The 14,771-nt window shown below is 37.9% G+C and overlaps 1 long non-coding RNA gene across 2 annotated transcripts; it reads left to right on the forward strand.

The window, feature by feature from the left end:
* The first annotated feature begins 4,795 nt into the window (after nt 1-4,795).
* On the forward strand, nt 4,796-7,683 carry LOC146574757 (uncharacterized). Of its 2 annotated transcripts, none has more exons than XR_014892495.1 (2): nt 4,796-6,172; nt 7,358-7,683. It is a non-coding gene; the product is annotated as an uncharacterized LOC146574757 (long non-coding RNA). The 2 variants fall into 2 exon arrangements; XR_014892494.1 differs by having other exon boundaries at nt 4,796-5,283.
* The last annotated feature ends 7,088 nt before the right edge of the window (nt 7,684-14,771 follow it).

A 14,771-nucleotide genomic window follows, 5' to 3' on the forward strand; every position in this document is an offset into this window, starting at 1 on the left:
CTTTACTTAACTCTGGACAGTGGAATTATTGTTTCAACGATTTCCAGCGATTTTTTTTCCAGACCTAGGCAAAGTGCTGAAACATCCAACAATTTTAAATACATTTTTTTAACTTATGACTGTGGAATCTGCAGTTGTTTAGAAATAGTTCCAGCAGACCTCCCCAGCTTTTGTAAAACGGCAGTTCTCCTGCTTAGACTTTCACTGAATTTCTTGGACTTTCCCATTGTTCTGATTATTGGTGTTTTAATACTGGGAAAGAGAAACTGCCAGCTGTAGTCAACCATGAATGAGAAGTTAGTGATAAGCATGATAATTGATAATTATCATTTCCATCAAACGATGCAGCATCCTTTCATTCCTAACATGTTGCCCAGTCCATATCAGTATGGACTTTTTCCCCATTAAAATCTGATGTGTTCCTTAATTATTTTTTGAGCAGTGTATTTGGGGTTGTATGTATATATTTGACCATGTTTGGCTTAGTGAAAAGCCAAAATATAGTCAAACTTGTGCACCCAATTCTTGTTTTGTAATATCATTAAAGATATATTCTATACAATCATTCCACCCTGGAAAAAGAACAGTTCAAAGGAATCCTTAAAAGCATCAAAATACCATGACATTCATGACTATAATGAGTGTATGTTAGCTTTTGACCACAACTGTATATTCCCATTGATTCTGTTCTGTCATTTAATCCTTTTTGGCAAACCCACTGCATTTTTTTTCATCCTGACTGCTGTGAAGGCATGTTCAGGCAATGTATGTGTCAGGGAGCTATCACCACCCAGATTCAATTATTGTAGAGTAATTGCAGAAGGGTGGCTGCTCTTCAGTGGTTACACGGCAAAAACATCATAATGCTCACCCCCCAAAGTAATTTGGATTCTTCTTTATCAACAAATGTTTAGAGAAGTGCGGTTCTGGAAATTACCTTTTAACTGACTAATGTTCAGTACAAAACCTCTGCTATTGTTTATATATGAGGCATGTGAATAAGTGCCAATATTTAACAATATTTATACTATTCATATTATTTTTATAACTAAATCCAGTTAAAAAAAAATTGTAGACTTACCTTTTCTAAATAGCTTTAGTTAATAAACTGTATAATTCCTTGGGTAGTTCTGCTGCTCTTCACATTTTGTTTAGTTGGCATTTTCTCTATTTTCAATGTAATTTTTCCACCAAAAATCATTTGATATATTACTATAACAAACACCCCCCCCCCCCCCCGATAAGCGCTTCAAATTCTAAGCAATGAATCAGTTTTGAACAATAAATTAAATTTCAGGTTCTATTTGAACACTTTCCTAATTGATATATATTCATTAAATCATTTGAGCTGTATTGCATTTCTTCTTAAAGATTATTCTTTTTTGAAATTAGTATAGAAAATGAAAATGTGAATGTGGCTTGGTTGTTGAATATCTGCTTGCTTAAAAAGCCTGGAGCTTTTTTAGCTGTTTCTAAAACTGTGGAGACCACATTTTTTGACAGCAGATAGTTTGGCACGTAAGGAGGGATACAGCTAACATTACTGCATTTCCTGTAGCTGAACCAGTTTCAGGGTCTTGTTATTGTGTAGTCAGGCTTTCTGTCCGGTTTTCTCGTGATATGTAATGCAACTGAGCCATTGTTAATAATATTTTTCACCTGTCTCCTTTCTCCACTAACAAGTGTTTGTTTTTTCTGTGTCCCTTGTCTATCTTCATGTTTGGTGTTATTCTTTATGTGTTAGTGTAATTTGTTTTTTGGTTAAGTCCTGTTTTACTTTGAGGGTTACTGTCCAGTGTAACATTTTGGTTTTAATTCCTACTGTTGTGCCTTTCCCTGCTCCCCATCCACATTGGTTTCAATTGTGTTGTTTTCACTTGTGTTGTTTACTTTGGTTGTCTTTTTGCCATGCACTTGAGTCTTCTTATTGCATTCTTTTCAAGTTAAATGTTGGTTACTTAATGTGCACTCTGAATTTAATGGGGAGCCAATACAGTTGAGTCAGAAACAGTGTGACATATGAGAAACCTTCATCAGACAATCTGCAAATATTTCAAGATTTTGTTTAGGCCATCGAATAATGAACTACGGTAATCCAGATGTGATTTAATAAAGACATGAATAACAAATTCCAGTTCAGAGTTTCCATTTTCATTACCGTAGGCAGAAATCTGTCCAAAGCACAAAGAAAGACTGACTTTTTTCTTTATTAAGTTGGAGAAAGTTGTCAGCCAGTCAAAGTTTAACAGGGTCTAAGCACCTATGCGGGCTCTGAGGCTAATAAACATCTTGGGATTTAAAAGAAATACATAACTGAATGTCATCTGCGTACTGTAGCAATGATGAGAAATGTCCTTAAAGGTTCTCAAAATTTGCTGAAGAGGGAACAGATATAACATAAATAGTTAGAGCCCCAAAACAGAACCTTGTGGTATATCATAGGTAAAACCATTGGAAGAGGATTTGTACTAGAAGCAGCCACAGAAAAGGATAATTTAGACAGAACTTCAGTGGCCATTTCAGCATTTGTTGTTCTTTTTAATGCACTGAGTTTGTTTTTATTGTAAATATATTAAATGTTCTTAACTACTACACTGGGTTTTGTGATCCTTAGCTACTATTCCCTTTATTTTAGCTGTTTTCTACCAGATTAAAAAAAAACCCCTCCTCATTCGTTTTTATAAACACATGGGAATACAAATTTTATTTAATCTTAAATTGTAATTCTACTGAACTCACACACCTTGAACATCTGTTATACAGAACTCAAACAAAGACAAAGAAAGGGATTTTTTAAATAGAGCTATTTGCTGTTGTAGATGAGTGACTCTTCCTCCACAACAGAAAGGGAAAATTAGTAAATAGGAGAACCCTAAGATCAGATGCAGTGGTGCAGTGTGGGGAAAATGATCACTCAGGAACAAGTTACAATATTGTGAGCACATCTAGATTTTGTGTACAGGCTGTTAACTGAGCTGTGGTGATGCTACTGCTCTGAGATTCACTGCTATTCGGTGCTGTGCTTTTTTGGAAATCGAATTTCCCAGAGGAACCCACCCGAGGGATTAATAAAGTTCTATCTAATCTAATCTAATCTAATCTCTCTATTTCTGGGTTTACACAACTGAATTCAGCAAGATATGAGCAGATGTTACATGAATTATAATAACTGATTTTCAACACCTAGAAAGTGTAAAGGTTCCCTCAATGTAACCTCACACTGACCATGAACACCATAGTTACTCTACACCAGTACAGCACAATGCATTACCATAGACTTCACCACAGTTAGCACAGATAGCTTTAATTTCCATTATATCAAATGTTAATGAGGGTTCCTTATCTTCCCAAAAAATCTCTGTTTTATCTCTCTTGTTCTGTCTTTCTTACATCTGTCTCCTTCTCAGAATGACATTATCTCATATTTTTTTCAGTCCCTGGGAAATAAATAGACACACTGTGTGATAAACTGTATTGCTGATGTTACTGTCTTTATGCTTGCTCTTCTTTTGTAGCGATGGCTAGATGCCGTGACCACAATTTATACACTTTCTACACTAAAAACACGATTCGATATCGTTCACATACAACAATAATGTATCATGTGGATGGGTATTAGCTTAACAGCTAAAATAATACTCCTGTTTTCTTTAAGCTTGTGGTTCCAACTTAGAACCAACTTATTAAATAGTTTTTCCATTTTTGTTTTTAAACTGTAAAATGGCTTATTGGACTATTGGAGGGGAAAACGTTGAGAGCCATTAAACTAGCATCTCAATAAATTTTTTATTGAAAGCTAAAATATTGCCTGCACGTTCTGCAAACGAGCCTCCATGCAGTTCTCCAAAATCCCAATTACACATTGCTGAACATGGATGACATTTGTCATCTAATGCTGATTGGTTTACAAGTGGGTCAGAATAGGGAAGGGAGTGACAGCAGAGTTAACCAGGAATGAAAGAACCATGAAAATAATATCAAAGATTAAAAAAAAAAATACAGTATGAAAAACACAGACTGTAACTGCGTTGAACAATCGTCATTGTTTTTAACAATTGGTTTCACTTCAGTTCTTTCTTTGTTTTAGTTTCTTTTCTCCACTGCTGACTGAACAACCACCAATAGCACAAGTAAAAACAGCCCACAGACCGGTTGTACCACATACTTTGTATACTGCCTCCATCGACAGCAGATGCTCTCTGCAGGGGCTGTCCATGGACTGCCAGTCCATTTCTCTCCTTACAAGTGAAATTACACGAATGTACACTCCTAGGTGTAGTTAATAAAAATCAACATCCAGTACAACATATCAGTAATAAAGTGGTCCTTAGAAAGGTACATTAAGTGACTGTGCTTGGCCAAAATAGTAAAACTAGTAATGTTATTCTTAATTTTAAGGGTTTTACTGGGTCGTTCCCTGAACACATTCTGATTAGCACCACAATAATTCAGTGGTTAGTACTGCTGTCTCACAGTAATAAAGTTCTGTATGCCTTTGTTCTCAGCAGACATTAGATAAAGACTAGAGTGGTCAATAGAACAGGAAAAGTGCTATATAAATGCCATTTTCAAAGGTATAAAAATGTCACTTCCAAATGTATGAATAATTACAAATAAATGGATCCCTTCCCTTCTGTACCTGTTTTAAGAGGTCAATTAAGACTTCATTAGGTACCACCTACAGGGGCACAAGTAAATATCCCCTGTCAAAGTTCAAACTGTTATATTAAAGATATAATGCATACTAGTAATTTTCCTGTTGCCTCCTTCTTTTCTTTTCTTTTCTTTTTTTTTTTTGGGCTCCCTATGTCTTTTCTTTACCCCATCCAAATCCTTCACTTTGCAATTTTCTGTCAACTTATCTTCTTGCTTCTTTGCTTCTTTAAAAATTCATGCATCACTGGCAAATGTGACAAACAAAGGATATCCAAGACAAAGATAAACATTTTTACATCCCTCTTTCCCTACATCTGCTTATGTCTCTTGGCCCAGGTGTACAGAAGTCTCAGTCTTACGCCTGTGTTTGAGGTAATAGCCGTCAGAGTCTTAGGCGGTGGCCAATCCCATTGCAGGTGGGATTAAACAGGGATTAACTGTGTTTCTCTGTGAAAGCAGACAGACAGACTAGCACTAATCTGACTTTAGCCCTGTACTGAAAAGCAGCAGGCTTGAGCAATCCCACTCTTCCGTGCCTGCATTTTGTGTAAGTGTGTGTGTTTATGGGTGTGTGTATTCTTGGGCTTCTACCTTTATGGGAATCAAATATCCACTGGAGAACAAAACGTAAGGGAATAAATGTTGACGTCTACAAGGGTTTAGTTTTGGATTAGGGTTTAAGGTTAAAACCACAGTAGGAACTGGATTTCAGGTCAGGTTTTATAGTTATGGCTAAAGTGTTTTACATGCATTGGTTGATATCATTTACGTAAGTAATATTTCCAGGTACTTTGTTTCAGGTACAGTGAAAAATAATGATAATTTTTTTTAAAAAGGTAACTTGTTGCTATGAGTGAGAAAACTAGTAACGTGTAAATTCTAACAGCAAAATCATCACCAATATCACTGAGTGTTTTTGTTTTTTTCTCCTTTAGATTCTTTTGACTCATGAAATAATATGTAAATGCCTTTTTATTGTTACAGCTGAATGTGGTGAAGTAATTTTTATTATATCACCATGCTTTTAATATATTATAATGGCAAGGTATCATTAACATTACATATTATGGATTTTAAATCTTTAAAGCAGCTAGTAAGAGCAGCTGTCAGATAAAGTACACTAAAAAGTTCAGTAATTACTTCTTACTAAGACACATATGGATTGATGGATGAATGGACAAGACATCTATAGGGCATCATAAAATAAAATAAAAAATAAAAAATTGTATTGAGTCCATGTCATGGCCTGGATCTAGGGACCCAGAGCTCATGTATTTCTATGTTCATGTTTATTTTTCCGTGTGCAGTATTTTGGTTGTTCTCTCTCCTTTTTCTCCCTGTGTGTGTCATTTACGTTTGCACTCCTGGATGTTTTGGGTCGCTGAGGGATTGTGACTCAGAAGTGTTCCCGGCGCGCTGGAAGCTGCCACCCTTGCCAGCTGATGGCCTCGTTAAGAGCGCCCCATTTAAGAGTGTGGCTGAGCTCCAGTCAGCACTAGTTCCTAAAGTCAAACTCGTCAGTACAACCATGATCAGTGTTGGGAAAGTTACTTTTAAAATGTATTCCATTACACAATACAGAATACATGCCCCAAAATGTATTTTGTAACGTATTCCGTTACGTTACTCAATAAGAGTAACATATTCGGAATACTTTGGATTACCTATTATATTATCATGCTTTTTACAACTACATGAATGTACTATTGCTGTGTGAATTATTACTATTACTGAAGGATACCTGCCATACCAATACCAACTAGATTTAAATCTTAATATAAAATAAGTAACAGTAGGGTGGACATTAGGTAAGGCTGCACTTTTTGCAGCGATCTCGTATTGAAAACTATTCCACGCGTATAGAAAACAGGTCCGCGGCTCCGAAGTCCGAATTGTAGTAAAGGGACCTCTGGCTAATACGTCGGGTTCGTGTCGGGCTCGTAGCCAAAAACTAGCTTTACTTTGTTGTCTGGGTGAACTTTGCTAGCGAGAGACAGAGAAAGGCGTTGAAAGGCCGCTCCAACTGTTTTCGGAGGAAAACATGAACACAGTGTACAGTCGAGTCTTAATAGCTTACTTACAACTGGACTCGTCAGATATTCTTTTTGGCTGCAGTGGTTATTATTATATTTACATGCTTCCATCTCCCACTTCTGCTCAGTGACATCTCTTACTTTTCGACTCTCTTCCTCCCTGGCGCTCACAGACACATAACGGGTATGGCAGTCCATTCTCCCTGCAGCACAGACTACACTGCCCATGAGGCTACATTCTTTGGGACTATGCCTGTAACACTCATATTAAATAATTTTTGTGAATAACTTTTTAAAAATATTTCTTCACATCATTATGCAGGCCGCAAGTAGGGGTGACATGGGCCGCGGGATTGAGACACAGGCATTAGAGCCTTTTAATGCGTGTTTTGCTTGGGGTGTGGAAACCAAAAATAGAGAGGGCACATATGATACAGGAAAATACTGCCATGTAAGCCCTTTATTTCAGCAAAGTAACTGTATTCTGAATACCACCTTTTTAAACGGTAACTGTAACGGAATACAGTTACTCGCATTTTGTATTTTAAATACGTAACGGCGGTACATGTATTCCGTTACTCCCCAACACTGACTGATAGCTATAGTTTGAAAACCTCGCTTTGGAAGGGATTGCTTAGTCACCATTTTGTGTTTTGTGTGTTCACTAGGAGTTGGGAGCGGAGTGTGTTTCTTTGGAGCAGAGCCACGGGTCGGAAATTGGAGTTTTTGGAGTTGCTGTTTTCAGCTTGTACACTCATGGACACTCGCACTGTGTGGGATTCTGGGAGAATTGCCACGGGGGCCACAGTGCTGGGATTGTATATAGTTGTTCTTCATCACCTCACTCTCAATAAATTTACTGCTCATTGTAAGAGTCCTGCATTTTGGGGCCTCCTTCTCACTGCAACTCCACGGTCTGCCATTGCAGTCCATGACAGTCCAATAGTTTAGTACTTGCTATATAAATCCATAACATTAATAAATATTAAGCTGATTGGTGTGTCTGCTTTCTGACAGGTGGTACCGTCTTGTTGCATTACACCTACATAATACACTATTATATATTGTACATATATTTATTAGTTTCAGGTTGGCCATTCTTGTATTTTGCTCGTTTGTGTTGTTGTGTTTGCACATCTCTGTTGCTTGTGGGGCTCGCACACAAGAATTTCACTCGCATGTGCTGTGCCAGTGTGCCTGCACATGTGATGTGACAATAAAAAGTGATTTGATTTGATTTGATTTGACCTTTATGAAAGAAACCCAAACTGCGTTCTTTTGCACTTTGGATTAACAATGAGAAGAACTTACTTACTAGTAAGTACTTAGTAGAAAATCAATATCCAAATGTCTGTCATAAACTCTCCTAATATATGACTGATAAGACTGTAATGACTGCTGCCTCTCAAAAGCAAGGCAGGAATAAATGAACTATATTTATTTTTCACCTTGACAAACAGAGATAAAGTACACCAAAATACTTTTTACTTTATTTGTATGTATACTTTTCAATACAAAGTGCTAAACAATAATAAAAGAAACCACTAGGAAATATTTAATCGAACATAAATACAGTGGAATTTAAAAAACAATAATTTAAAATCTAAAATAATGATAATAATGATACGTTTTTCAGTTTTGGAGTCATTCTGTTTAATGAAAGTTTTAGATATCCAGATCGGAACTTCTTCCAGACAAGACCTAATGTGTGCATTATCAGCAGTACCAGGTTTTAATGGAACATAGAATTGTGTATCACCTGCATAGCAATAAAAATCTGAACCATGTCTCAGAAGTAAGAAAGATCCCGGGGGACCACACAAGCAAGATGACTATGAGAAGATGAGGCATCACCAGTCCTTAGAAAATGACTTATTAGAAAGATAAACCCATCCCAGCACCATATCACCAACACTGGTTTTAAATAGTTGATTAAGCTATTGTTATATATCAAAAGCTGAGCTAAGATCAAGCAGAATTTAGTCAATGAACAGCTTAGAGTCAGCAGTGAGCAGCAGATAATTTGAGCCCTTGACCAGAGCAGTATCAGTCCTATGATGTGAGCAAAACCCAGACTGAAATTTTTCAAAGATGTGATTGTCAGTGGCCACTGTGGCTGAGTGGCCGGCCATGGGGTTTTTTTCCCTAAAATTTGGGATAAAAATGGCAGTTTGGAGATGGGCCTTACAGCTGGATGGAGATGGGCCTCACTTAAAATTAAAGAACTTAAAGAGTATCAGTGATGGATTTTATTGAATTAAAAACTTCCGGGATTGTGACCATGGTTGATGATCAGTCATGAAAGATAGGTGTTGCTCACTTCCTTGAATTTCAGCTGGTAGGTGAACATAAGGTTCTTAAAAGCAGAGACAAAAGCATTTACTTTCTCCTTTTTCCACTTTCTCTCAGCCATTTCTGCATTCATTCTTTTGATGTCTTTAGTCCTCATTCAACCAACGAAGTGTGAAGGGCTTCAATTTTCTAAAGCTGACTGGGACTATAGAGTCCAGAATACTTGAGTGCAAGCTAATAAGAAGAAGGTCATCCACATCATGTTCACTGCTGATCAAAGTATTTGTATGAATGGTGAAATTCTGACAAATCTTTGGGTAGAAATCCGTGCCCATGATCAAATTATTGTTTGAGATTTAGAGGGAGAAGTGGAGTCTATAACAGCTCACAATTATGGTTTGAGACAAAAAATCCACTAAGCTTATGTCATCTACATGTTCATCAAACTTGTAGTTTACAATGCAGAATAAGTTGATGCCTAAGCCAAAAACAGTGAATATTACATTACACAAAATCTTAGTAGGAGGACAATCAAACTTGGCACACAGGTTCATCTGAGGCCCCTGAAGGTTCTCATCTATATCAGCTAATATTATGTCATCATACTGCCTAGTAACCACCTACCAACTGGCTATTTGCAGCATTTATGCTGCTAATAACACAACAATAACATCTATTTTAAATCCGCAACACAGTCTTTATTCAAGACATATTGTGATGGCTTGACTAGCAATCACCTAACAATGGAGCAAACAGACCAAACAATACTGTACCATAGGCATGTATTAGTGAGAGAAATGTACCCATGCTGGTGGGAGTGGATGTGGCTTTGACAACTTTTTTTTACCAACAGCCAATGGCACCCAGCCTCAGAGGGCTGATGTGAACAATAGTGGCAATATTTATACAATGCAATGTTCTGCTGAGATACCGGGGTTCTGTGTTTATGAAGTTTGACTTTGGCATGCACCACCTATCTAAATATTGTTGTAGGCTGTGCTCAATGGCACTTGCCAGTGGCTGCAGCCTGCCTCTGCAGGGCAAGGTTCCCTGCTACAATCCAAAAACTTCTGAGGATTAGCTTGAGGACAAAATCAGAGGTATCAACCCAGCCTTCAAACTTTGTAGTATTATCAAGCATTCACAAGAAGGGTTAGAATGAGACCTATTCTTGGATGACCAAGCCCGCAACCCACAAGACACAAATCTTCCTGTGGGTTGTACTTTCTGTTGCCAGACACCTGAGGACACGCTCAAAATAACGTGTCCATTTCCTAATGAGTCAGGGGTGTTTGGTTGGACAAAGGGGACCTACACAATGTAAGGCGTGTTCTTTTTTTTTTGTTTTTGTTTGTATAAGTCATCATGCCTTTAGAGTCATCAAATCTGAAGGTTCAAGTCCGTTTTTTGTAGATCTCAAGCCTGCATTGTTCTATGGGTTTTTTTTAATGTAAATACGGTGATGTGTTCCTCCTCCCATGGCACAGCACTGAAATGTGTTGTTGTCCAGCATGTACATGTCAACATTTCAAGATGTGTGTGCCAGAGGGAGGGATCGGAGGGAGTGTCTTTGCTTGCACAGTCACATGGCACATGTCCACAAGAACCAATCACTGACAAGGACCTGCAAGCATATAAGTTATAGTAGCATTAGACCGTGTCTGATGTTGCTTCTGTCAGCTAAAAATAATTCAGGTATAATTTTCCTTCACTTACCAAAGTTGGACAATAGAAGATTAGAAAAATGGGAGATACTTTAAACTCCTCAAACATCTTTCAAATTCCACGGCCTGCCATTGTTTTGCTGACCATGTCCACCCGTTTATGACCTCAGTATAACCTTCTTCTGATGGCTGGTTCCACTAAGATAATCTGCTTTATTACAAACCTCAGATCGTCTCAAACTGGTTTCTTCAACACCAGTAGTGCACCTATGCGATGCTGAAACTACAATTGGCCAACCAAAGCTAAATGGTATCAGTTAGAAGCTCATAAAAAAAACCAGAATTTAGCCAAAACATCTGATTTGAGCATCCATAAGACTGTACAGGCCAGCCAGCCTCCAGGTACGAAAGTTGTGTACCGTGAAGTCATATTTTGACTAATCCATTTGGTTAAAGAAGGACAAAGTTGAAGATTTTTTAAAGTGATAGCATAATTGAATCATTTACTTTTTTCTGACTACATTTTATTGCCCTTTTAATTTTAGTTTTTGGCGAAACTCATTAGTTCAAAATCTATTACTATAACAGCCACTTATTATGCATGCAAAACAAATTGTCCTCGCAAAGTCAGGATTTATCAGCCTTGTAGGTAAATGCTCCCTTCTGGTTTTTAAAGAGGGCAGAATGGTAAAATTTCAATCATAACTGATAGATATGAAAAGGGCAGAGCCATATAAATAAAACCAATATTGAATAAACTGGAATAATCTTTTTCTTCTGCTCTGTGAAAAATACATTCGATAAAAGCTTGACATTTGACTAAAATCTGTGCTCCAGGATATTATAAACAGATTCCCGTCTGGCTGCACACACACAGTGTCACCCTCTCTTCTCACTGCCGCAGCTGTGTGAGGTAATGTCTGTCTGTGTCTCTGTGCAACACCCTGCAAGAATAACAAATCCACCTCTCTCCCTCTCTCATCCTTTTTCTATCTCATTATCTCACCCTCGGTCTGTCTTTCTCTCTGCCCCCCACCTTTGCTTCCCTGTCTCTCTTCCCTCTGTCTACACTCATCTTTTCCTTGCTCGCTCGCTCGCCCACCCCCTACTCCCCCACTTCTGTTTGAGGCTAGACGCAGTAGACTATTAAAAATGTCCTCTGTCGAGAAAAGATTGTGTTGTAAACAAAGAGAGAAAGGGTGCATGAGGGAAACAGGCATTAGATGGGGAGGGTAGAGAGAAATCCCATGGAAAAAAAAGACACTAAAATCACACACAAGCTTAACAATCTTATATCACTATATTCTGCACTTTTCTTAACCTCTGAAGCCTCAAGCATGTTCCTCTACGCTGTATTCAAGGAAACATATATATGTGTTGTTTAGAGACATTTGCATGGCTGTGTTTTGAAGACCAGACAGAGACAACCACAAGATTGAGGAGCCAAGTACACAGAGGGGTAAATATGGGTCAAGTCAGACTGAAGAGCCCAACAAAAACGGTTTTCTATTATTATTCTCAGTGGAACAAATCAACAAAAATAAAATCCCTCAGCAAACCTTTAAAACCCACAGTGAAATTAAAATGAGCAATAAGGCTTTATTTTTCACTGAAATGTTCTGCATGTATGAGCAGGCTTGATTGTAACCTGAAAAAGACAAAAAAAAAAGATAAAAAAATGTTCTGAACTTGTGCATTTGCAAATCAGAAGATGTTTCGTTATATTGAAGTGGCTCTAATCAGTATGTTTATATTAATAATGTTTAAAACACCACGGTGTAAAAACAATGTCACGGTGAATGCTGGCTCTTATAATATTTTATCTAATTCCAAACAGAATTATGGTAAATGGCCTAAGGACCCCAAAGCGCTTCACACTACATTCAGTCATTCACACACACACTGGTGATGGCAAGCTACATTGTAGCCACAGCCACCCTGGGGCGCACTGACAGAGGTGAGGCTGCCAGACACTGGCACCACCGGGCCCTCTGACCACCACCAGTAGGCAACAGGTGAAGTGTCTTGCCCAAGGACACAACAACTGAGACTGTCCAAGCTGGGGCTCGAACCGGCAACCTTCTGATTACAAGATGAACTGCCAACACCTGCTTCTGTGGCTTAAATTGGTTTTAAATTGAGCTGTGCAGTTAGTAACCAACTAATACAGATAGTGGAGAATTTAGCTGACATTTTTTTCAGGGATCAGTACAAACCAAAACTAAAAGGGAAATATTGGTGGACTTACCTGCATTAAATGGACAGAATACAAATTCCACTACAAATTCCTCTGAAATCAAAGGTTTATACTTATAGGTGCAGTATTTAATATTTGTGTTTAAAGCAAACGTTCTCAAATTAAGAATGCTGAAGCCCAACCAGCAAACCAATAAAATTAAAGAATGAAAACCTCATGAAACTGAGATTTGCTCAGAGACGTCACCAAACTAAATATTTCCTTCTTTGTGTTTAAGCTTGGTGAGAGGTTGCTGGCTTTCACCAGATAAAATCTGTAGGAAAGAGTGTGCTGCAGCAAAAACCTCCCTGTGATTGCTTTGGTTTTTAGCAGATTTCCACAGTCGCACATAATTTGCATAGAAGACTGAAAATATTCCACAACTAATCACTGAGCAATAGTGAAACTGGAAAGTGTTCATCTCCAAAGTAAAAGTTGTGGTTTACTGCTACCATGCAAACTACTCTTGATTATATCAACTTGCTAGCAACCAAAGCAATTGCAAGGAGGCTTTCGGTATAGCAACATATATGTTTGTCTGACCAGTTTTATACCAGTGACTTCCAGTAACCCATAGAAATCACTCACCAACCAGTCACAGAATAATTGCTTTTCCCTGGCAATACATGGCTACCAGAGGGTCACTGACCAGTCTCTAGACCTGCATGAATGTTGCTTTAAAAATCAATTTCACACTTTTTGCCAGAACCCATTCACAACTGGGCCTGTCTTGCTGAGCACTGAGATTGTTTCTCCACTAAACTTTCCTTAATTAATTTCGAAATTTTAACCTGTTTCACCACCTTCTACTTCCATACCATATCTGACACTAACTTAAAGAACTCTTTCCAGCACTAACGTTCTAGTCTGACTGTATCTACTCCCTGCCGGTGTTTGTCATGCTCAATCAACTGTAATTTAGTATGATAGCTTAAACAGCTGCCCCAATACATAGCAATAATTGTGTTTAGCTTGTGATATAGCAGCTTTTTATTTCCTCTTAAAACCTTAACATTTAATAATTATTATATTTTGATGTAAGGGAGAACATTATGATCAAATGATGAAATACTTTGCTGTGATTACTGGCAGTAAACTGACTAATGGTCAATGTGGATGCAAACTAATTGTAAAAGCACCCTGGCATTAAACTTGAGACATGTTGTGTTTGTTTTGTTACTTTAAGTGAACACTTCTTGGTCTTTATTAACAAATTATTAAAGCTGCATTAATCGTGTTAATCTTGCATTTTTATCCTTTGTAGTGGTCTCAGTGGTTAACGCTTTGAGCTGGGAAAGGCTCCAGCTCCACCACGACCCTAGCTGGATAAGCATTTAGAAAATTACCAGATGTATGTTTATCGTAGGAGGACACAAAAGGATGTGAGGGTGTGTGCATTCGGATTTTAAAAAAAAAAATCTGTGAAGCCGCCATTTTGCGGTGGTGTCTCCGGTGAATGGCAGAAATACAATGTGAGCAGAGGCAAGGCCGGCAACATGAATTAAAAGACTAAAAAACAAGCAGTCGATCTTCCCACACACACGCACACACAAACACACACACACCATGAAAATTAAAATCAGGTCACACCGAGACACAAATACACACACACTGTATAAGAAGACTTCACATACACAAATCATTTTTGGACAGACATATCAGGCATTCAAGTTATCCAAGCACAAACAACACAGAGGGTCTCTAATTCAGTGTGTCTGTGTGTTCAGACGTGTGTGGTAGATTTAATGGTGTCATTGTATAATCAGGCTAATCTTGTTACAGTGTGACAGATTTGATGCCTTTCAATTTCCTGTCCGTCTATCTTGCTACTTTTCTCTATAAATAAAAAGAAATGCCACTTGGATTGCCTGTCTTTCATATATACAACTT

Source organism: Mchenga conophoros, linkage group LG5 (genome assembly GCF_057382185.1).
Source record: "Mchenga conophoros isolate Kocher_MC1m ecotype Shallow Benthic linkage group LG5, M_conophoros_male_GT1.1, whole genome shotgun sequence".
Taxonomy (NCBI): domain Eukaryota; kingdom Metazoa; phylum Chordata; class Actinopteri; order Cichliformes; family Cichlidae; genus Mchenga; species Mchenga conophoros.